The sequence below is a fragment of the Triticum aestivum genome, chromosome 7D (assembly GCF_018294505.1).
Source record: "Triticum aestivum cultivar Chinese Spring chromosome 7D, IWGSC CS RefSeq v2.1, whole genome shotgun sequence".
Classification (NCBI taxonomy): Eukaryota; Viridiplantae; Streptophyta; class Magnoliopsida; order Poales; family Poaceae; genus Triticum; species Triticum aestivum.
The window spans coordinates 95,457,329-95,473,173 of record NC_057814.1 but is presented as its reverse complement, the minus strand read 5'-3'; the positions used below and the strand labels follow the sequence as shown (position 1 = coordinate 95,473,173).

Below are 15,845 nucleotides of genomic sequence, written 5' to 3'. Positions count from 1 at the left end.
AATTCCACACATGAATGACTTCATTTGGCGAGAAACCTGGCAGGAGCACCGCCAGTTCTTACATAGTACTTCCCTTTTAGTGATCTAAATGTTTTTATATTCCTTTACTAAGGGAGCACCAAGAATTCATTTTTATCATTCTTCCACGCTTTGGTGCTAGGTTTATCTCATACTGGCGAGACGACGGAAGTTTTTGTTTTACAAAAATATCATATCTATTATAAAGATTTACTAAAGTACAAAACACCCAAATATAATAAAAAATACATCGAGATCCATGAAAAACTGAACGACCGTTGCGGCCGCCAGAAGTGTCAGATAAAAAGAACTCCGGTAAGAGCATCTACAACCGGGCAACCCAAACCGGCCTCAGACGTCTGGGCAGACGACCCGATCACTGACCGGTCACGAAAATTCGACCCAGACGGGCGCCTCAAATGATCGGACTGGTCGACACCCCTCATATCCAGCCTAAATATGGGATGGATATGAGGGCACCGGACGCGTCTGCCATGTCGAACTGATGATTGGGTCCCCACGGAGTCGTCCGAAAATCCGGCGGTCCGACGAACGTCTCCTCCAATGATGGGGGCAAGAGGGGAGGAGGTTGAGACCTATGTGAAGACCGGCGCGCTCTTCGTCAAAATGGTGATGGATGCGAAGACCGACACGGAAGAGCCACAAGAGCCGGAGCTGCGACTGCAGTCCATGTACGGGCACCGGGATCGTGGAATGCCCGGGCCTGGATTTGCCTAGTCTGTATTTATCTGTCTATCTCGTCAATTCCAATGACCCACGCTCCCACGTAAAAATGATTTTGTCCGGTTGCGCTTGCGTCCACGCCGATCGACCACGTCGCCGCCTAGCTAGCCACTCGTGCAACTTTCTCACCGTCGGCTCGGTGAATTTAAATGGCGCGCGCGAGGTCGACGACAAACTAAGCCTCCTTTACGAACGAGCGAGGAGTGCCAAACACGCAAGCAAAACTAGACAAGATTGAGAAGCACGTACGGCCGGCCACATAGAGGGAAAGCTTACCACAGTTCTGGCTGACAACGAGGTTATAAACCTTCAACTAATGTAAAGCGACCGCACTACGGTCCAATAATGGCGGGAGAAGAGGCTGCCATTGGCTGATGATCCATGTGGCCATGTCACACCCTGACAAAAATGTTGGCACCTTCTCCAAAATGTTCGCATCAATTTCGTTTTTTTGCCATGATTTCACATGGTCATGAAATTTTGCAAGCTAACAAATATTTTGTCAACGTTTCACACAAAAATAATTCAGAATTTTTTAAATTGGAATTTCGTTTTTTACAATTTTACTGTTCACATGAGCTTGGGGTGTAGAATAGCCGCGTTCGCACCTTCTTCCCTTCTTGTCTGAGATTTCTTTAACAAAAGTGAACAGCTGACAGCTGTCGTGTCCCTTGAAAGAGAAGAATAGCTTTTCTTGAGAAATTTTCTACTATAGGACAAAAGGTGAGGTTAGGTGCTCACTAGCAATGGTTCTAGGAACCACTGGGCCTTACTAAATCGGATCTCAGGAGTCGCAAGACCAAAGGCGCCCCATCGGATTATGCTAAAATCCACGTTGATGCAGCGGTGAGCCAGGGATTTCCTTGAAGAGAAGAGGATGATGCATTATAGTAGAGATAAATATTTTCCTCAATTAAGAACCAAGGTTATTAATTCAGTAGGAGAACCAAGCAACAGCTCGTTAGCAACACCTGCACACAAACAACAAATCCTTGCAACCTAACGCGAACAAGCGGTTGTCAATCCATTGATGGTTACGAGCAAGATTAAATTATATAGTTTTTGATAGATAGATTGAAAAAAACAAAATAAAATAAATAAAAGAAAAACGCGACAAGGTATTTTTGGTTTTAATATATGATAAAAGATAGACCCGGGGTCCATAGTTTTCACTAGAGGCTTCTCTCTTGAAAATAGCATACAGTGGGTAAACAAATTACTGTTGGACAATTGATAGAAAAGCAAATAATTATGACAATATCCAAGGCAATGGTTATATATAGGCATCGAGTTCGAGACAAATAGACCGAAACGATTCTGCATCTACTACTATTACTCCATACATCGACTGCTATCCAGAATGCATCTAGTGTCTTAACTTCATGGAAAAACGGAGTAATGCCTTAAGAATGATGACATGATGTAGACAAGATAAACTCATGTATGAATAAACTCCATCTTTTTACCCTTAATAGCAACAATACATACGTGTCATGTCCCCTTCTGCCACTGGGATTGAGCACCGTAAGATCGAACCGATTACAAAGCACCTCTCCCATTACAAGAAAAATTAATCTAGTTGACCAAACCAAATCAATAGATCGTAGAGAAATACGAAGCTATATTAATCATGCATAAAAGAGTTTAAAACTCAAATAATATCAATGGATAGATCTGATCATAAACTCATAATTCATCGGATCCCAACAAATACACCGCAAAAAGTCATTACATTAAATAGATCTCCAAGATCATCAAGGAGAACATTGTATTGAAGATCAAAGAGAGAGAAGAAGCCATCTAGCTACTAAATATGGACCTGTAGGTCTGTGGTAAACTACGCACGCATCATCGAAAGGACAACAAAGGTTGATGTAGAGCCCCTCCGTGATTGATTCCCCCTCCTGTAGAGTACCGGAGAAGGCCTCCAGATGGGATCTCGTAGTTCTGGAACTTTGCGGGGGCGGAAAAAGTATTTTGGGCGTCTCTCTAATGTCAGGAGAATATTTTATTATTTATAGAGGTGGAATTAGGGTTTGAAGTTCCACGAGGGGCCCACAAGCCTGGGGGGCGCGCCCCTAGGGCTTGTCGCTCCCTCGTGGCTCTTCTGGCCTCCTCCTAAACCTTCTAAGGTCTATTCTGGTCCAGAAAAAAATTAATCCAAAGTTTTTTCTCCGTCTGGACTTTGTTTGATATTGATTTTCTGAAAAACCCAAAACATGCAAAAAAACAGCAACTGACAGTGGGCACTAAGTTAATAGATTAGTGCAAAAAATGATATATAATTGCATATAATGAGATATAAAACATCCAAGATTGAACTTATAATAGCATGAAACAATTAAAAATTATAAATACGTTGGAGATGTATCGGGGGGGGGGGGGGGGGGGGGTTCGGCGTCAGCAGTGTGTAGATATCATAATGGTAATTATCTTGTTAGTTCGTCTCTAGTCATTGTCTGCGTTAGCGATCCAGTGGCGTTGGAGGGCAATGGCATGCCGAGAGGCTCTATCACTAGCAGCAGATCTTCACCTTCATAACTTTGTTATTGCATGTGATTCAAAACAAGTTGTGGGAGACATCAAACAATGTAGCCAAGGCGGGATAGGAGCACTCATCAGTGAGATCAATACCAGAGCAACTTCTTTTAATTATATCTTTACTTGAGGTTCATGGAGTCAATGTTGAGGCACACAACTTAGCTAGATTTTCTCTTACTTGCTCCGAGTAGTCATGTTTGGTTTGACCAACCACATGACACAAATTCTATCCCACTAGTTGTGGTTCTTGATCAATAACGTTGGCTTTACCCCTCAAAAACAGTTGTGGCTGTAGGAAGCGAAAATATAACAAATATTTGGTTTTTGTCAGGCATGGAGAGTTTAGCAAGATAAACGAGGAGGAGGCTGGTATATAATAGGAGGGTAGAGCAACCAAAAAACATACTTACCTAGACGGGGTCAATGAATGATCAATAATGCTCATGGCCTAGATTGATGTCTCACATTGCACATAGTGAGCATGTCGGTCTATCATCTCCTTTTCGTGGGAGAGTGAACGTCATGATTTGTGATAGAGGGGCAACTGCCCGCTCGACCCCTACAAACTATTTGATTTTTATTGCAATTTTGATGCCATGTGTAGTATCTTTTTTTGCTTTTTTGAAACAGAGGCATATATTTGACTCATCCATCAATTAAGAAGGGAATAGAGTTTGGTTTACACATGCATATGACGACATATGCCCCCCCCCCCAACATTATATTATGTTGTTTCTCGGCTTCCTCGGTTATCCAAAGTTTCACTTCAAGTTTGATATTGTTGAGAACGATTGAAGGAGGGGCTCTCTCGTGACTAAAGACACGGGCGTTCCATTCATTCCAAATGGTCCAAGAAATAAGCATTGTGAGGGAGGCCACGTTCTTCCTATTGGGGATGCACTTGGCGGATAGATTGACCCACCACTCGACAAGGGAATGCTCCAAGTGCCAAGATGTGGTATGAGTGGCCCCAAGGTGAAGCCACTCATTTGTCAAAATTCCATAGCCTAATAGTGAAGCGGCACTCAAAGAAAAGGTGCATTCCGGATTCTTGTTCTCTCTTATAGAGGGCAAAGACCAGCGTTAGGCAACCCACGCTTGGTCAATCTATCAGCGGTCCAAATTCTATCTTGAATGGCTAGCGAAGCAAAAAAAGACAACAAAGCCTTCCAATCATGTGCTCCAGAAGAGTCGATGGTCCGCAAAAATTGCACCGTGTGAGCCGAGGCCATTGAGTATTGTCCATTGGCCGTGTGCTTCCACACAATGTCACATGCTCCTCAATGTGGAAATGTCGAAGAAGCTTCCATAGGGTGCTGAATTCCCGAATGTGAGCCATGGAGAGGTTGTTTGTTATCTTGACTCTAAAGACGCAAACATGCAATGTCCCTGGGCTTCCCCTCGTGCACCCATGGTGCATCCCATAGATGAGTCTTCGTGTCATTCGCGCCGAAGCAATTGCCCAACTAGTACTAACTTGACTTCTTCCGAAGCAATTGCCAAACCTTATATACGAATGACGGATGGGCATAGGATGCAAAGCTTGAGGTGACGGTTCTCCACATTATGTATAAGCTCTATGTCGTCCATTCCAACATCTCCACGCCCGACCGTGTCGCCACCTACCTAGCCACCCGTGTAACTTTCCCACCGTCGCCTAGGTGAATTAAGTTGTCAAAAAAGCTCACGCACAAATGAGTCAGTGACCTCTCACGATTAGGCTGTGTGTAAGTCATCTTACGAAAACCAAATAATCCCAAAACACTTAGGCGCGGTGCATTAACTTCTACCTCTTTTTTGTTTCTTGACATATCAACCAATAAGAGATGAGGGGTGTGCATGCTTTTAATGACTTGAGACTACCAAACACGACATGCAGTGATTAGTTCATTGCATGCAATGTTATTAATTATCAAATAAACATTAAGGTCTCTCGTTTTCCCCTCCTCCTTGGTCACGGTGCACAACCTAAGATGACTTACTCACCTAGACGGAGGGAGGAGGCTGCCATTGGTTGATGATCCACGCACGTGCCCTGTCAACCGCATGGGCTCCTTCTTCATTTTTCTCTCTGAGATTAACTAAAGTGGAGAACTGATCTAGTACTTTGGAGTCCTTTCAAAAAGAAGATCAGGATAGTTTTTCTAGGAAAAAGTGAGATTAGGTGCTAACGAGCTATGGGCACGTGCCCTGTCGACCCGTGCGCTGGCAAAGAAGCCGCGCGCTGGCAAAGAAGCCGCGCGCTGGCAAAGAAGGCAGTGCGCAGCCCCTCGCTCCCCAGGCGCTACCTTGGGCCGACCCAGGTGTGGGACACCCCTACCTTTTTTGTTTCTTTTTTGCTTTCCATTTTCTTTTCTGTTTTTGTTTTATTTTTTGCTTCTTTAAAAAAGTTTGGGATTTAAAAACTTTAGAATTTCAAGCACTAAATGCACAAAAAGGTTCATCAATTTTAAAAAATGTTTAAGAATTCAAAAAATGGTCACACTTTATTCAAATGAGCCTTTTAAATTTTGATGAACAAACTTTGAAGTTTTGATGATTTTTTGAATTTCAATTGAATTTTTTTGTATTTGATGAACAAATTTAAATTTGGTGAACATTTTTTCTGAATATGATGAACAAATTTTGTATTCGAGAAAATATTCAAATTCGATGAACAGTTTTGAATATGATGAACATTTTTTATTTCGATGATTTTGTTTTGAATTTGATGAACATTTTTTGAATTCGAGAGCATTTATTAAATTCGATGCTTTTTTAGAATTTCAGGAAAAATCTATGATTTTGATGAAGAAATTTTGAATTTTAAAAATATTCAAATTTAAAATGTTCACCGATTTGAAAAAATGGTCCGAGATTTATAAAATACTTGTGTATTTGGAAAAACGAAAAAGAAAACACGAAAAGAAAAGGGAAAATTAATAAAGAAAGAAAAAAGAAAATTAAAAGACAACGGAAAAAAGATAAACGAAAGAAGGAAAAAGTCCGAAAGAAAAAACACGAAAAGCCCCCGAAAACGAGCAAGATGGGCCGGCCAAATGTTTGCAGTGGGAAGCGCAGGGTTGCGCGCGCGGTCGCTACCCAGTGACGTGCGCACCAAATAGGATCCCTGCTATGGGCTAGCAATGGGCATATGCAAATTTGCCGATGTAGCCCCTGGCAGTTCTAATGGGCCATGGTCCAGCAGTGGCATACACAAATAGGCCGATGTATCCACTGGGCCTTTCTAAAACGGACAAAGTAGGAAATACATAAGCGGTCATTTGAGTTTGAGGATGCTAATAGGGCGTTTAGTCCCACAATGAGAATTTGGGAAGATTAATGTGGAGGAGGCGGGTATATAATAGGAGGGTAGGGCAACTCTGGATCTTACTTACCTGGACAGGGTCTGCGGGTGATCAATAAGACTCATGGCCTAGACCGATGGCTCACATCGCATGTAGTGAGCATCTCGGTCTACCATCTCTTCTTTGTTGAAAAATGGACGTCATAATTAGTGTTAGAGTCATAGAGGGGTACGCGCTCGCGTGAGCACTATCAAATTTTGATTCTAAATTTTGTATTTTATACTTCTAAAACCTTTTGATTTTATGCTTCTATAAAAACTTTATCCTCTTATCTTCTATATCTAAATAGGAGCCCCCCACTAACTGATTTTTCTGGCTTCTTACGCAGCCACGTCACCTCTATTATTATTAGCCATTGGATCAACAACGAACGCAATCAACTACGAACGCTAACTCTCGATGCGTTCCCGTGTCGACTTCCAGCGCCTGGGCTGTACGTAGCCATCTGTTGAGTGCACGTGGGCTGCGCAAGCCAAGTACATGGGCTTTCAATCCCGCAAGTGTTTGCCCAAGCCCAAGCCAGATCTGTCTAAAAAAAGTGCTTTGCCCGAGTCAATATTTCGTACGTTTGCTGTATGGCGCATGGGTGTCAACCGGCACCGCTCATCTTCTTTAGCTCAAAATAAAAAAAGAGTCGCTCATCTTCTCCGCGTGACTCTAATCGCCGCCGCTATCTCTTCCGCTGCAGCGACCGAATCTCTCCCGACGCATTCATCGCCCCTCATTATCTTGCCCTCCGTTACAGGAAAAAAAGTTAGATTAAACTGCGCGGCCACCGCCTTCGCGTCTACTAACCTGTCTATGCTACCATCCTCCCCACCATCGCCGGTCTGCCTCTGTTCGGATTCAATTCTGGGTGCGGGTAGGACGCGGTTCCGTTGTCGAGCACCCACATCGTCGAGGAAGACACGCCGTTGCTCTGCTTCGGACCACCTCCCGTACGCCCGCCTATCCGCGTCGCCTCGCTCCAATGTGTCTCTGATCGTGGGAACACAGAACGGGCCGACGGCCGCCGTCGGCGGGAGGAGAGGTGGGGAATCCGACTCAATCTCTGAACAGGACTTCCAAAGGGACTCCACCTTTGGGGCTAACACATCAGCTTATCAGGTGAGCATCTCCACGCTTACATTTGAATAACATCCTTGACATGCTTCTATGTGATTGGTCATTCCGGTTCTGCCTTTCCAATCGCTTCCCAATCCATACTCTGCAGTCCAACATCTGTTCATCCGCTCCACACGCGTTTGACACTCCCAAGGCTAGGCTATCAGCTCGATGTGCTTCCACATGGACTTCATGGAGATTCTGTTTCACTTGGACATAAGGTAGCATATATCATTTTAGACAATACATGAGATTTTGATTTAATTTTCCCATTTCTCTCACACAAGTGTTTGATTGCTAATATATGTCTCTCAATTTCTCATGCCTTTTCAACAATGAAGATGCTCTTTCACTTGGACATAAGGCAACATATATCATTTTAGATTATGCAGTGTGATTTTGATTCACTTTTTCATTTGTCTTGCACAAGTGTTTGATTGCTAATATATGTCTCTGAATTTCTCACACCTTTTCAGCAATATTATTGATGTGCAATGGCATCATTCCTACCAAGGGGTTGGCAAAATTGCAAGCAGGTTGTGTTATATATGTATCAGTAATGCCTCTTTTATATATTCCAGTTTCTCTAACATTCTTATATTCTATTTATTCAGCATCTAGATCCATCCAATTCATTGACTGTTGTTGTTTTGGATAACCCGATGCACCTGCATCTCTTGATTTATCAGCAGGCCGCACGCCACCAGCAATTCGGCAATTTTTACTTCATCTACCAACCGGAGGTAAGCACTCATGCATCAACGTTAGTTCCTTCCCCTTTCCTTAGTGTTTTTTTTGAGAATCACCGGGTCAAAGAACTGCCGAGGCAGTAAGTACAACATTACATAGGCACGGTGCACCGTGCAGAAAGGTAGGAGCGCCACGAGAAGACGTCCTCCTTGTCCTGTGGAAGCACAAGACGATGAGACCAAAGATCCAGAGCGGAAATAAGGTTTCTAAGGGTTATTATAGAACTTTGATCAATCGTCCTAAATACCATGTCGTTGCGAGCAGACCAGATCATCCATAACAGGGCCAAGAGGACTGAAGGCCATGCGGAGGTGGGGAGGTGAGTAGGGATAGCGACATCCCAGAGGTCTGTGATATCGTCAGACTGGGGCAGAAGGCCAAGACGTTGCCAGATCCTATTGGCGAGGGGGCATGAGATGAACAGATGGCTGGAGTCTTCTGGCAGCCTCGCACACCGAGGGCATATATCTGAGACGATTATATGTTTGTGTGCAAGGTTGCACTTGGTGTTGAGGCAATCTTTGAAGAGCAACCAAGCGAAGACTTTGAGCTTCCGAGGAATCTTTGCGGACCAGATGAGCGGAGCATGAGGATCGTGATCTGGCTGCTCCATGAGGGCGGCGTATGCATGTGTGGTGGAGAAGACAATACCGTGTCGAAGGAACCGTTGGTCTTCCCAGCCGAAGGCATGAAATCCTGCAAAACAGCCACAAGCGAGACAAGATCTTGTTCTACCGTAAGAGAGAGACGGTTACGGAGGTTAGCTTGAATACCGAAATGCAAAATGTTAGCCACTTTAACCAGCTGTAGAGTGGAGTGGGAGAATAAGTGGGGGAAGGTAGTGGCCAAGGGTTGTGGAGTCAACCAGGTATCTAGCCAAAAGTAGGTGTGTGAACCGCTGTTTGTCAACACAAAGGTTATATTTTGGAGAGAGGCGAGCTGTTGTGAAATTGTGCGGCAGAGGAAAGAGGTTTGCGGGGGTGGGGAGACTAGAGCATTAGGGTGTTGGAGATCTAGCCATTCTAGCCAAGGGGTTTGTGTAGAGGAGAGGGCTTTGGCAGTGAATTTCATGAGAAGGCAGTTGTTTTGCACATTTAGGTTTTTGAGCCCTAAACCACCATATTTTTTTGGTAAGCAAACATTTTTTCATGCAATAAGACATTGAGCACCTGAGCAAGCGTCCTCCCCTGCCCAAAAGAATGCTCTCCTCAGCGAGTCCAGAGTTTTGATTGTTTTCTTTGGGATACGGAACACAGACATGAAATAAACAAGGATTGAGTCCAGGACAAAAGAGATGAGGATGAGCCGATCACCTTTATCGAGAAGCTTGGCACGCCAGCCATAAGTAGTTTCCTAGCTCGTTCTAGCAGAGGATTGAAGATATTAGTGAGGTGTCTGGTGGGGGCGAGGGGGAGTCCTAGATAGGCTTGCGGGAAGGAGGCGCAAGAGCATCCCATGGCCAGGGCGATGTTAGTAGACGTGGTTTCGTCGGTGTGTAGGGTGGCTAGGGTAGTCTTAGCAAAGTTGATGGTGAGACCGGTGGCAAGTGCAAAGGTGTTTAGGATGTTTTTGAGGGTTGAGGCGGCTGTAGAGGAGGCAGCTGCAACGATGAGCGTGTCATCGGCGTATTGGAGGACAGTGGGAGGCAGGTGGGAGAAGATGGGATGGTGGAGTGTAGAGTCTGAGTTTTGGAGGATGAGCTGTTGAAGGAGATCAGCGACGATAAGAAAGAGATAGGGAGAGACTGGGTCGCCCTGCCTCAAACCATTTTTGCATTGGATCCATTTGCCCGGAACCCCGTTCAGGAGAATGGCCGTTTTGCCGGTGAGGAGGATGTTTTGGATCCACCGGCAGAAGGTGGAGGAGAAACCCCGCACAGCCAGAATTTTTTGTAGCGCAGGCCATGCGACAGAGTCGAAAGCTTTTCGGAAGTCCAACTTGAATACCATGGTAGGTTTTTTGCGAGAGTGGCAAGAGCTAATGAGATCGGCTGCGAAGACAAAGTTTTCAGCGATGTTTCTACCAGAAATGAAGCCGGTTTGATTGCCATGAACGAGCATAGGGATGAATGGTTTAAGACGAGATGTGATAACTTTTGCAACATCTTTGATTGGGCAATTTTGCAGCGAGATGGGCCTAAAAGCGTCAGGGGAGGTCGGCGCGTCCTTCTTAGGGAGGAGGACAATGTGGGCACGGTTTAGACGTTCTGTGTCTGCGATACCTTGGTGGAAATGTGAGAAGAAAGGTAGAACAAGGTTTTTGACTAATGGCCAGAACAATCTATAAAAAGTAGGTCCAAAGCCATCCAGTCCCGGGCTGGCTTGGGGGTTCATAGTGAGAAACGCATGCTTGATTTCATCTTCGGAGAAGGGTGCATCGAGGGCGTGGAGTCCAGACACCGTGTGAGGGTATATAGATTTTAGGTCAAAGGTCCAGGTTGTCGAGCCTGGGGTGCCAATTAGAGAGACAAAGAATTCTCTGAGAATTTCCGCTTTCTGGGGATGCGCAGAATATTCGGATCCATCACGTGTGAGGGTGAATATTTTGTTCTTACGCAGTCGTTGAGAGGCTGATATGTGAAAGAACTTGGTATTTTCCCCTCCGTGGATAGCGCGAGAGACTTTAGCACGCCAGCGCCAGTATGTCATTTTCTCGTGGATGGCACTCTTGAGCAAGGAGATGATGATTTTGCGAGTGAACGACTCTGGCTGAGTTAGGGTTCTAGTTTCTTCAATGAGGTCTAGGGCTGTGATTCCAGCTTGGCAGCGAGCCTCGCGAAGGTGGGTGGGGATACGAAAACGTGCCCAAGTCTTGAGGCGGGCACGAGATTTTTTGAGCGCGGAGACGAGGGAGGCAGTAGCATTGTTTGGCGATGAGGGCTGTGCAGCCCAAATTTGAGCAACAATGTCCTTGCAGGGCCGGGAGTTGGCCCAGGCTGCTTCGAATTTGAAAAAGCTGGATCGAGGGATGGAGGTGGTGACGTGGATGAGGAGTGGAACGTGATCGGACATAAAGCGGGATCGAGAGGAAAGGGAACTGTTGGGGAAAGTATCTGCCCATGCAAGGTTAAAAAAGACTCGATCTAGCCGTTCTAGGGTGGGGGAGGCACGGTTATTGGACCAAGTGAACCTGCGGTCCAGTAAAGGCAATTCGATAAGTGCTAGGTTATCTAAGGTTTGGTTGAACGCGTTGGCTTCGGCGGGGTGGAAGGCGGTGTTATTTTTTCGGAGGGGAAACAGATAAGGTTGAAGTCTCCGGCGATGAGCCATGGGGTGTCATCTGGTTGTGTGATAGAGGCGAGTTCGTCTAAGAACGCTAACTTGAGAGAGCGCGATGAGGGGGCGTAGATGTTAGTAATGGCAATGTGGTGTGCGCAGGCAGTTGATTGGAGGATTAGTGTGGAGGAGAAGGTTAAGTGGGAAAAGGACACAACTTGGAAGGACGCAGAGTTAACGGCCGAGATGGTGCCACCCGCGGTTCCGACGGCTGGCAAGGAGAAAACTTGGTCGGCCTGACGTGGTAGGAAGGATTTGTTTTTACTGTCACAGAGAGAGTCGATTTTTGATTCTTGTAAGAGCGTAATGTGCGGTTTTGTTGTGATTAGTTCGGAGAGCACGTCAGAGCACTTACCGTTATCACCAAGTTGTAACACCCTGAGGATCATGCTACAGTAACTCTCTGTGATTAAGCTAATCATGTTGCTAAACAGGGCTTGATCACATTTGAAACACATTTCTTTTCAAACTCCTAGTTCAAACTCCAATTAAAATTAAAGTGAAAAATAAAAGTTTTCAAAAATTTGAACAAAAATGTTCGGTGGGTGCCAAATAATACACTGGTAATTATGGTGGAGAAAACACATTTTTATAAAATACCTAAATACTTTTAAATGAAATAAAACAGAAAAGAAAATAAACAAATAAAAAGAAAAAGCAAAAGAACACAGAACAGACAAAGAAAAAGAAAAAGGAGAAGGCCCCCCCCACAGCACCCCTGGCCCAACTGGGCCGACCCCCGGCCCAGCCCACCTCTCCCCCTCGCCCCCTTCCCTGTTCCCCCGACCGGGGTCGGAACAGGGGCAGTCCCCGCCGCACCACCTCGCCGGCGACGGGGAGGATAAGGGCGCCAGCACCCCCCCCGCCGCCTCGGGCCTCTCTCCCACTCACCCCGCTCACCTCTCGGCCCCTGCGCCTCCCTCTCCCCCCAGATCCGCGCCGCTCTTCCCTTCCCCACGCCCGACGCGGTCGCCGCCGTTCACCGTCGTTCCCGTGGCCACCGTGCCCCAATCGCCACCTCGCCGTGTCGTACGCCGTCGCCGCCCTCGACTACAACACCTCCGCCTCTCCGTTGAAGCTCGGAGCCACTGCAACGGCCTCCCCGAGCTCGTCTTCAACTTCGGACACCGGCGACCCCCTTCTTCCCCGGCGCCGACCTGCTGGTCGTAAGCTCTCACCGGCCTCCGTGTGCCGCGCGGTGAGCCTCTCCCCCCTCCTCCCCTGTCCTTTCTCTCTCGCGCGCCCCCTAGCTGCTTCCCCACGCGCGCCCGAACGCCGCGCCGCGGAGCTCGCCGCCGGCAAGGCTCCGGTGACCTTTTGGTCACGGCCTCAAGCCCGCAGCACTCCCCTCCGCACGTAGATGCTCCCCAGCTCCTTCGCTTCCCCGATCTCGCGCCGAACCAACGTTGCCGTTGCTCGCCCGAAGCACCTCGCCGCCGGCGAGCTCGTAGCGCTCACCCCCGCCCGTTCCAGCCACTCCGGCCACCACCGTTGGACGCGCGGCGCCGAGCCGCGTCGAACGCGCCCAGCCACAACCCCGCAGACCCCCTGTGCGCGAAACCCGCGCCCCTCCCGAGCCGCGCCGCCGCGTTTGGCTCGTCGGAGTCGCTCCGGCGCCGGCCGCCGACGTGGCCGGCCTGGGGCCACCCCAGGGCCACTGCCAGTGGGCCCCGTGGGTCCCAGTTGACTGGGTTGACCCAGTCAACTGCTGACTGGGCAGGCCCAGTCACTGACATGCGGGCCCCGCCGCAGAAAATAACAAAAAAAAGGAAGAAAAGAAAAAAGTTTTTATAATTAAAACTAATTAATTAATCTAATCACTCACTGACAGGTGGGCCCAATAGTTAATTAACTAAAAATTAATTAGTTTAATCTTCTGTTAACCCACTGTCTATGACAGGTGGGTCCCCCGTGTCAGTTTTGACCAGTCAACCCGGACTGTTGACCGCTGACATCGCTCATACGTCATGCTGACATCATACCCCTTTTTCTGTTAATTAAATAATTCCAGAAATTCAAATAAACTTTGAAAATTCATATCTTTTAAACCGTAACTCGGATGAAAATGTTTTCTATATGAAAGTTACTCAGAACGACGAGACGAATCCGAATACGCAGTCCGTTCGTCCACCACACCTCCCTAACATATCGAACTAGCAACTTTCCCCCTCCGGTCCGTCTGTCCGAAAACGCGAAACATCGGGAATACCTCCCGGATGTTCCCCCCCTTCACCGGTACCACCTACTGTCGCGTTAGGACACACCTAGCACCGCTCATTGTCATGTCACGCATTGTCATGCTTATGTTTGCATTGTATTTACTGTTTCTTCCCCCCTCTTCTCTCCGGTAGACTACGAGACCGACACTGCTGCTGCCCAGTTCGACTACGGAGTCGACGACCCCTCCTACTTGCCAGAGCAACCAGGCAAGCCCCCCCCTTGATCACCAGATATCGCCTACTCTTCTCTATACTGCTTGCATTAGAGTAGTGTAGCATGTTACTGCTTTTCGATATCCTATCCTGATGCATAGCCTATCCTTGCTACTACTGTTGATACCTTTACCTGCAATCCTACATGCTTAGTATAGGATGCTAGATTTCCATCAGTGGCCCTACATTCTTGTCCGTCTGCTGTGCTATACTATCGGGCCGTGATCACCTGGGCGGTAATCACGGGTATATACTTATATACTATATACATGACACATGAGATGACTAAAGTCGGGTCGGCTCGTAGGAGTACCCGCGAGTGGATCTTTGTGGCGGAGCGACAGGGCAGGTTGAGACTGCCTAGGTGAGAGGTGGGCCTGGCCCTGGTCGGCGTTCGCGGTTACTTAACACGCTTAACGAGATCTTGGTATTTGATCTGAGTCTGGCCATTTGGTCTATACGCACTAACCATCTACGTGGGAGTAGTTATGGGTATCCCGACGTCGTGGTATCAGCCGAAGCTCTTTTGACGTCAGCAACTGAGTGGCGCGCGCCGCATTGGACCGTAAGCTCGCGCTTGTATTAAGGGGGCTAGGTCTGCTTCCGGCCGCGTACGCAACGTGCAGGTGTGCATAGGGCGATGGGCCCAGACCCCTGCGCGCATAGGTTTAGACCGGCGTGCTGACCTCTCTGTTGAGCCTAGGTGGGGCTGCGACGTGTTGATCTTACGAGGCCGGGCATGACCCAGAAAAGTGTGTCCGGCCAAATGGGATCGAGCGTGTTGGGTTATGTGGTGCACCCCTGCAGGGAAGTTTATCTATTCGAATAGGCGTGTCCCTCGGTAAAAGGACGACCCGGAGTTGTGCCTTGACCTTATGACAACTAGAACCGGATACTGAATAAAATACACCCTTCCAAGTGCCAGATACAAACCGGTGATCGCTCTCTAACAGGGCGACGAGGAGGGGATCGCCGGGTAGGATTATGCTATGCGATGCTACTTGGAGGACTTCAATCTACTCTCTTCTACCTGCTGCAAGTTGGAGATGACCAGAAGCGTAGTCTTCGACAGGACTAGCTATCCCCCTTTTATTCTGGCATTCTGCAGTTCAGTCCACTGATATGCCCCTTTACACCTATACCCATGCATATGTAGTGTAGCTCCTTGCTTGCGAGTACTTTGGATGAGTACTCACGGTTGCCTTTCCCCCTCTTTTCCCCCTTTCCTTCCTATCTGGTTGTCGCAACCAGATGTTGGAGTCCAGGAGCCAGACGCCACCGTCGACGACGACACCTACGACACTGGAGGTGCCTACTACTACGTGCAGGCCGCTGACGACGACCAGGAGTAGTTAGGAGGATCCCAGGCAGGAGGCCTGCGCCTCGTTCGATTTGTATCCCAGTTTGTGCTAGCCTTCTTAAGGCAAACTTGTTTAACTTATGTCTGTACTCAGATATTGTTGCTTCCGCTGACTCGTCTGTGATCGAGCACTTGTATTCGAGCCCTCGAGGCCCCTGGCTTGTATTATAATGCTTGTATGACTTATTTTTGTTGTAGAGTTGTGTTGTGATATCTTCCCGTGAGTCCCTGATCTTGATCGTACACATTTGCGTGCATGATTAGTGTACGGTCA

At 47.3% G+C, this 15,845-nt stretch overlaps 1 long non-coding RNA gene and 2 other non-coding genes across 4 annotated transcripts; all 3 read left to right on the top strand.

Annotated features, from left to right (window-relative positions):
- Positions 1-3,705: 3,705 nt before the first annotated feature.
- LOC123171607 (U1 spliceosomal RNA) lies at positions 3,706-3,866 on the top strand. The gene has a single exon (XR_006485317.1). It is a non-coding gene; the product is annotated as a U1 spliceosomal RNA (small nuclear RNA).
- Positions 3,867-6,672: 2,806 nt separating this feature from the next.
- On the top strand, positions 6,673-6,841 carry LOC123171617 (U1 spliceosomal RNA). The gene has a single exon (XR_006485321.1). It is a non-coding gene; the product is annotated as a U1 spliceosomal RNA (small nuclear RNA).
- A 416-nt stretch (positions 6,842-7,257) lies between these two features.
- On the top strand, positions 7,258-15,554 carry LOC123168050 (uncharacterized). Of its 2 annotated transcripts, none has more exons than XR_006484194.1 (5): positions 7,258-7,757; positions 7,864-7,975; positions 8,231-8,290; positions 8,447-8,497; positions 15,463-15,554. It is a non-coding gene; the product is annotated as an uncharacterized lncRNA (long non-coding RNA). The 2 variants fall into 2 exon arrangements; XR_006484193.1 differs by having other exon boundaries at positions 8,444-8,497; positions 15,463-15,549.
- Positions 15,555-15,845: the final 291 nt, after the last annotated feature.